Raw genomic sequence first — 6,972 nt, forward strand, 5'->3', positions numbered from 1 at the left:
GTTTGGAAATTGGCAGTCTCTGTTGAACCCTTCTGGCAACCCGCAACCAGGCAGCGGTGTCTGGTTTCTGAATGAGACATGCAAGAAACAAAGTGAGTAAACATTAATTTTAAGGTGTAAATGATAATATATTACCCTTATTGGTCTGCTCTGGATACATGTGGGCGGCCAAACATGTTCCCTCCAGCGTCATCAAGGCTGTGATATTGTTAGAAGGTGGAAGCATGCAATGGCCACGCGAGCTCATGGAACGAAGAATCCCGCCATGACAACACAGCTTAGTGGAGCGCTACATATTGACCGCGGTGCCATAGAAACTTTTGGCCGCCATCTTCCAAAAGTTTTCAACTTCACTTTGCTCTAAAGCTGAAACTAGAACAATGCAGGACGATGATGCTCTTGATTCAACGCACACCACATGGTATATGATTTTTATGTAAACATATGAAGAGCCACATCCACAAACTAAAAATGTAGCAATTTTTGTTTTTTTTAAAGGCAAAGCATATTTGGTGTGTATCGTTTCCAAAAAGGTACCCAACTGAAATCAGCCAAACTCTGTGAGAACCACCGCTGTTGTACAGGCAACTGCGATGCAGGGCTTAAAGCTATACTGATAAGCAAACATTTCCGTTTGATGCTTTCGAAAGGTTTTTCTTTATGGCCAAACACATGCTGAAAATGTCAAGTTTCACTTTGCAAATGAGATTACAGGAGTTGTATATTTTATAGGTTTGGGGGTTTACGTGCCCAACCAACGAAGGATATCTGGCACACCCTAACGGAAGACTGAGGATTAATTCAGACCACCTGGGGATCTTTTGACGTGCAACCCAAATCTGAGTTACACGGCGCTTTTCACAATTAGGCCTCCGTCATATTGCGGGCGCCTAGGCCGGAATTCGAACCCGCCGACTGAGGATCCGTAGGTCAGCGCTTTAACTTGGAGCCACCGAGGCGGGATTAGAGGAGTTGGCATGTATTGCTACGGGTGTGTTTTAGACACCTGTGACATAGGACGAATTATCTGATTGCTACAGAAAGTATGCACTGCATTTTTAATGGTATCCAAGTTACAGAAAGTATCCACTGCATTTTTAATGGGCCGCTCGCCGCCGTAGCTCTGCATGTTTTGGTCGAGCGCATGGTTATGACGTAGTTCTCCTTATAAAAAAAAATCTTACCACTTGATGAAAAAAGTAGCTTAGCTGGAAATTTGATTGCAAGCACACAACTTTGCTTCTTCTAGTGTCATTTTAGATAATCTGAGTTTGCCAATCACAACCTTGTCAGCGAAGAACCGAGGCAACACAAACAAGGTTAAAAGCACACATTTTTCTGCCTTTCAGGACAACACTGTCTTTTCGAGCGTCAGCTAATTTGAACTTGATATTCTTTTTAGCCTTTTGTTGCTGAAACTACTCGCAATCACCATTCGTTGGCGAATCTGTCTGAGCCTGCTTCGAACGCCTTGAAAATTACTTGAACTGAGGCTGTGAGTTCACGGAGTTTTTAAGGCATTTGAAGGTGAGCAAGTAAAATAAATTGGGTTGTGCGGATACTTAGACTTTGTGATGTTGGTCAGCAATTCAAAGAATGCAACGAGTCCCTACACTGTAAATAAACAGTTCAGCCAGTGCAGTTTGACTTCATATGTTGCACGAGAAGAAGCAATGTAGGCTTATATCGTTGCAGCAACGTAATCGAATATTGTAAAAGACAAGTTTCTGTGGGCTCCTATATCAAATTAAGCGAGTAATGGCAGGTTAATGTTGCTATTCTTTCTCTCAGTGCTAACGTTTTCAGAAATTCTGACATTTTAGAGCCTGCGCCACCTCAAACTTCGGATACTCCTAAAGGCTGTCTCGCTGGGTTGACAATCCTTGAACATCTATAGCTCTTAAAAACACCGATAAAACATACATTCTTAGCCCGAGTGACTGCTTAAGATTATATTACAAATTTTACATCCCAGACAGAAGTTTAAGGCACCGCCAGCTGACTTTCGTTACAGAAGGACGGTGTATAGTACCCGTCCAGATTATGTATCTCAGATAAATTCGAACCCTAAAGCACATTGCTGTTTGGCACTGAACTTTTTTCATATTCACCGAACTTTCTATAGCTGCCTGTGAACGAGATTCATTAAAAAATGCAAGGAAGGAAATGGGCCGTGGACTCTAAACTTCAAATAACTATAGCATATATTACTAGGTGCGGCTGCAAGGTGGTGAAAGAAGTTCGATTCGGCCTGCATCATTTTTGAGCTGCGCAGCACTGATTTCAAGCGCCTCGCCTCATGGACCCAGTGTCAAGCACAGATCAGCAGTCCTTGGTGCTGGGTCCACGTGAAATGTGAAATTGTTTTCAGCTAGGAATGAATTTTCTAAACTAAGCAGTTGAAAATTTACCCGTAAAAAAGCTGTGGCAGCTTGCACTGGTATAGTTTCAATACATCATCACTTAATGATGGTTTATGAGCAGTGTGAGAGGTAGTGAAAGAATGAAAAAATGACCAAAGACAGGCTGCTAAACCCCAGTGAGGATAGCACCTCATTGTCATTTCACTGAAAAACTACAACACTTACCGCCAGGTACAACGGCTGGAGTTTTGTCCAAAGTGCCGTGCACGTGGCCCGGACGGCTAACCTTGCTGTGGATATCCCGACACGGAAGAACAGTGCGATGCCCTGAATGAGGTCAGCAGAGGACAAGCACCTGTGATGAGAGTGCACACAAATTGTGAGGCTACAGCAAATGTGGTAAGAGTCTCTTTGAGAGCTGTGATTACATACCGGACTACAATAAACAGTAAAAAAAAATACCTAAGTAATGTGCTGTAGTCACAAAGTTTTCAATCTGCTGGGTATTGAGGGATGCATACAAACTGCTCAGTATGTCACCTGGCTGTGAAATGACAAACCAGTTTGCAGGTGGCAAACAAGCCTGTATTCGCCCTTTTTTGTTTAGCAACTGACTGGCTCCACCTGTCGGATAGCCCTTTTAAACTTCCGGTTGACATTTTTTAATGCACAACGCAATTTCCTTGACCACATAGCAAGAAAATGTTCCCGTAACGTAAGAGATGGCCCTTTTGCACGAAGATAGCTTGATGATTTAGTCTGGCAACTGGTGAAAAATAAACAATTTGCTTTGTACCGTAAGTGTTTTTGGGCTATTTTGGCAAAAAGACGTTCGTGGGCCCAATCTCTCAAGGCGTAGGAAATCTGTTGCTTCTTACGCGGCAACCTGTATATGCAAGCAAAGATAATTCCATAAATGATCACGCTGTGTGGAATATTATATTACCTCAGTGTCATAGCAAGACGCTCCGCAGGACAGATGGGTTCCCTACAGAAATGCTGCCCCCCCCCCCCCCCTCCCCCGTCTTAGGTCTTCATCCGCAAGACTTAAGATGAGGTCGAACTGGTGTGGGGTCATCCTATAGTATTTCTTGAAGTACTCGATATCCCCTTCCTACGTTCGTTGCATTGGGAAGAGGAAAGGAAATCATTCAGATGACCGATTTATCAATTCTTATTTTTTAAGACGTCTTACACAACACACAAAGGGCGTTTTATCTAAATCAAGAAGAGCTGATTTAGCATGGCAATGACAACCAGGCAATGCTGACACAAAAAATGGCTTTACTAAACTGGTGGATTTTTTTTTGTGCAAACGTTACCCGAAGAGCGCACTCGTTTCCACAGCCGCTTCACCTAGATACTCAGATACAAGTCCAAAAGGATCTTCAATTTTTTTTTATTTTCGAGAAGATAAGCGTCTATTTGTGTATTTCTAGAAGTCTATTCTGCGAAGATATAGGCTGTTATCAGATCCTTTCTGCGGTCTGAGCGCAGTTTCAGAACAGTCGTACTAAACAAACGGAACACCTCTTATGGCGCATTCACACTGGAAGCGGATCCGCGTTCGCGAAGCGGTTGCGGATGCGGTTCGCGAGCGACCCCGTTCAGACACACCGAGGGACGGTTGGCGGTTTCTCGGCGATCGCGCGTGATCTTTTGAAACTTGCTTTTGGCAACCCCGTTCAGACACACCGAGAGGCGGTTAGCGAGAGGTGGTTGGTGGTTTCTCAGCGATCACGCGTGATTTTTTGAAACTTGCGTTTGGCAACCTTGTTTTAAAATTCAAAATCTACTGTAATGCACGACCCAATTTTGCTATTTTGGCACTTGAAGATTTTTCTTGGGGATGTTCGCACGCATCACGAGCTCAGGCAGCGAAAAAAAAGGCATGGACCCGCAAAACTCTCCTGTGATTCCCTCGACTTCACCCACAAGCAAAGCCCAGCTAGGCGCGCCTTGCTGACTCAGAACAGGATGCCCCCGACCTTTTTTTTCGAAGTGGACCCTTCCCGCATGAATAGCTAATATTTTTTTCCGGGTCAAGAACCAGCCCCCCTCCCCTTTCGTTCGTTCTTATCGGTTTCGAGGTTGTGAGCGGTGGGGTGAACCGTGGTGCGGGGGAGTGTGTTTAGTGTTAGCCGGTCGTGGCTTCGTTTGTGGCGGACTTTCCTCTCGTCACTCGCACGTCGATCGAGTCTACTGTTTGTTTAACATTAAGCTGAAATAAACGCCGTATGGATTACCTCTGCATCGTCTGGTACGTACACTTTATTCCTTGGGTACGTTTCCTTTATTTTCTTTTGTTAGTAGTAAACGTTACAGGTCGAGCTAGCGCAGGTACCCTACCGGCTCCGAGGTAGTGCGTTGGCTACGCAATCAGGCTCACGACGTCTCCATCGGCCTTCGTTTTGATTATGCACGGTGTTGAAAGCTTTCAATAGTTCACACGACTATCGTGGGTAGAAAAGCTGACGTTTTGGTCGATCAGGGGCGGGTTCCGACGTTCTACGGCAGAGACTAACAAAGCAGTGAGCTTCGGGCTGTGGCACCTGGAATATAAACAAACACTTACCCAAACCAAATCACCGGTGCGAAGCCTGTTAGAATTACGAGTCAATTCCTTTAGCAGGCAAATTCAAGTGACGGACGTGAACATCACGTATCTCTGTTGACTTGTCTGCTGTAACGCTAGGACTACAGCGCCTTGGACGCCCCACCAGCAACAGGTGCCATCTTGTTTCGAAAGCCACTGACGTCACGTCAGTGTCACGTTGTGATTGGTTACCGCTTTGTGGTTCGTGAAAGTGGTTGGGAGAAATCGGTCCCGAAGCGGTTAACAAAAACGCGCTCCAACCGCTCGATCCTAGCCGCTTTGCGGTTGAGAACGCGCGGACCCGCTTCGCGTTTGCGGATCCGCTTCCAGTGTGAACGCGCCATTACCGTCGTGAAAAACCCGTGTAGCGGCTCCAAGCGAAGCGCGAAAGAAGTGAAAGAAGTGCCCGCGCGATCACGGCCTCTCTCGGCGCTCGGGACAAGACAGACATCGAGGAACAACGGCACCCGCAAGATCGGCTCGTCACGTCTCAGATTTAACATAATGTATTTACACTATTTATATTATGTAAAATCTGAGACGTGACGAGCCGATCTTGCGGGTGCCGTTGTTCCTCAATGTGTGTCTTGTCCCGAGCGCCGAGAGAGGCCGTGATCGCGCGGGCACTTCTTTCACTTCTTTCGCGCTTCTAGGTCACTGTACCTCCAAGCTGGTCGCACCCACCACTTCCGCTTTTTTCGTTGTTTCCGTAGAAGCAGAATCTTTTTGCGCAGCAGAAGTTTCGTCCTGTGGTTGAGGTGCAGCATTGCACTTCGACAAAACAGATGGTTTTGACAGAACAAAACAACAGAACGCATCCCGCTTCAACGAGGCGTTGGTTAAACGCAACGTTACTAGAGTGTTCTAGTAACGTTGGTTAAACCTCGTTACTTGGACCCCAGTTGCCGACACTTCAGACCAAATTCCTCCAGTTAACCAGCTTAGTTAAAATCGAGCAAGAAAATTAACCTTGGGCCATCGAAACTTTACCAGCATTAAAATAAAACAGTTTTTCTTCATTTTATAGTTTAAGAAAAAACTTTTCTAGTATTGACAATCTAAGCGAGGTGGTATAGATATTGAAAAGAGTCTGACAACACTGAGGCGCTCACGCTTGGTGGCGAAGTTAGCGCGCAGTGATTATGGTGATGCCGGAACTGGGCGGAGCTGAACGGATTGTCGTGTCGCATGCTAGGTCGGAAGCGTGTGTCTCAAACTGTCACGCGCGGCAATTTGGAGCAGCGCTCGGACTGCCGGATCGGACGTCGAATCGGACGATTCCGCCGTCCATGTGTCTCACGATTCAGAGAGAACATACTGGCCTCTGGTTCGGAACTTGTGGGATTTCCCTTGCTGCCACCCGTCTCGGAGAATGACACAGCACACCGGTTCAACAACACGTAAACATTTAATGACCGCTATCGCCTGCGCCGTAATCCCAACAGCCCCCGCGCATCCGCTGCGACGGCCTTTTATCAGCGGCGGAGCGCAGCTCGCGTGGCCAGTTGCCCTTGGCCCCCTCGTGGTCAAGATGAACATTTATGATTGTCGGAGGGGCAGCCTGGGCCAACCGCTTGAAATCGCCAGGTTGCCCACACACCTCCCCCCTTCCAAAAACGAAAACAGAGGACGTCTTAGATGGTCTTGGGGGGGGGGGGGGGGGGGGGGGGGGGGGGGGGGGCCTTCATTCTGGGTCAGCAAGGGTCTTCTCAGATGGGCGAGCACGGGTCCGACGTCAGTACTTCCGGAAAGTACCGATGCAGCTGTGGGGAGGTGGTCTGATGATGGGAGCTGTGTCGCCGCTCTCTGGCACGATGAACTAGAAATTAAAAACAACATGAGGCCATAGCGCGGTAGGAATAAGTGGCCGTGCACACGAAAGATGCCTGCCCTACTGTGCATGCGAGAGTGCGGCCACTTTCTCTTCTCCCCCCCCCCCCCCCCCCCCCCCCCCATAACACCGAAGAGGGCATAAACATAATGCACTTAAGAGCTCCTGCTACTCCCGGTCGT

The sequence above is a fragment of the Ixodes scapularis genome, unplaced genomic scaffold (genome assembly GCF_016920785.2).
Source record: "Ixodes scapularis isolate PalLabHiFi unplaced genomic scaffold, ASM1692078v2 PGA_scaffold0__279_contigs__length_252992795, whole genome shotgun sequence".
Lineage (NCBI taxonomy): Eukaryota > Metazoa > Arthropoda > Arachnida > Ixodida > Ixodidae > Ixodes > Ixodes scapularis.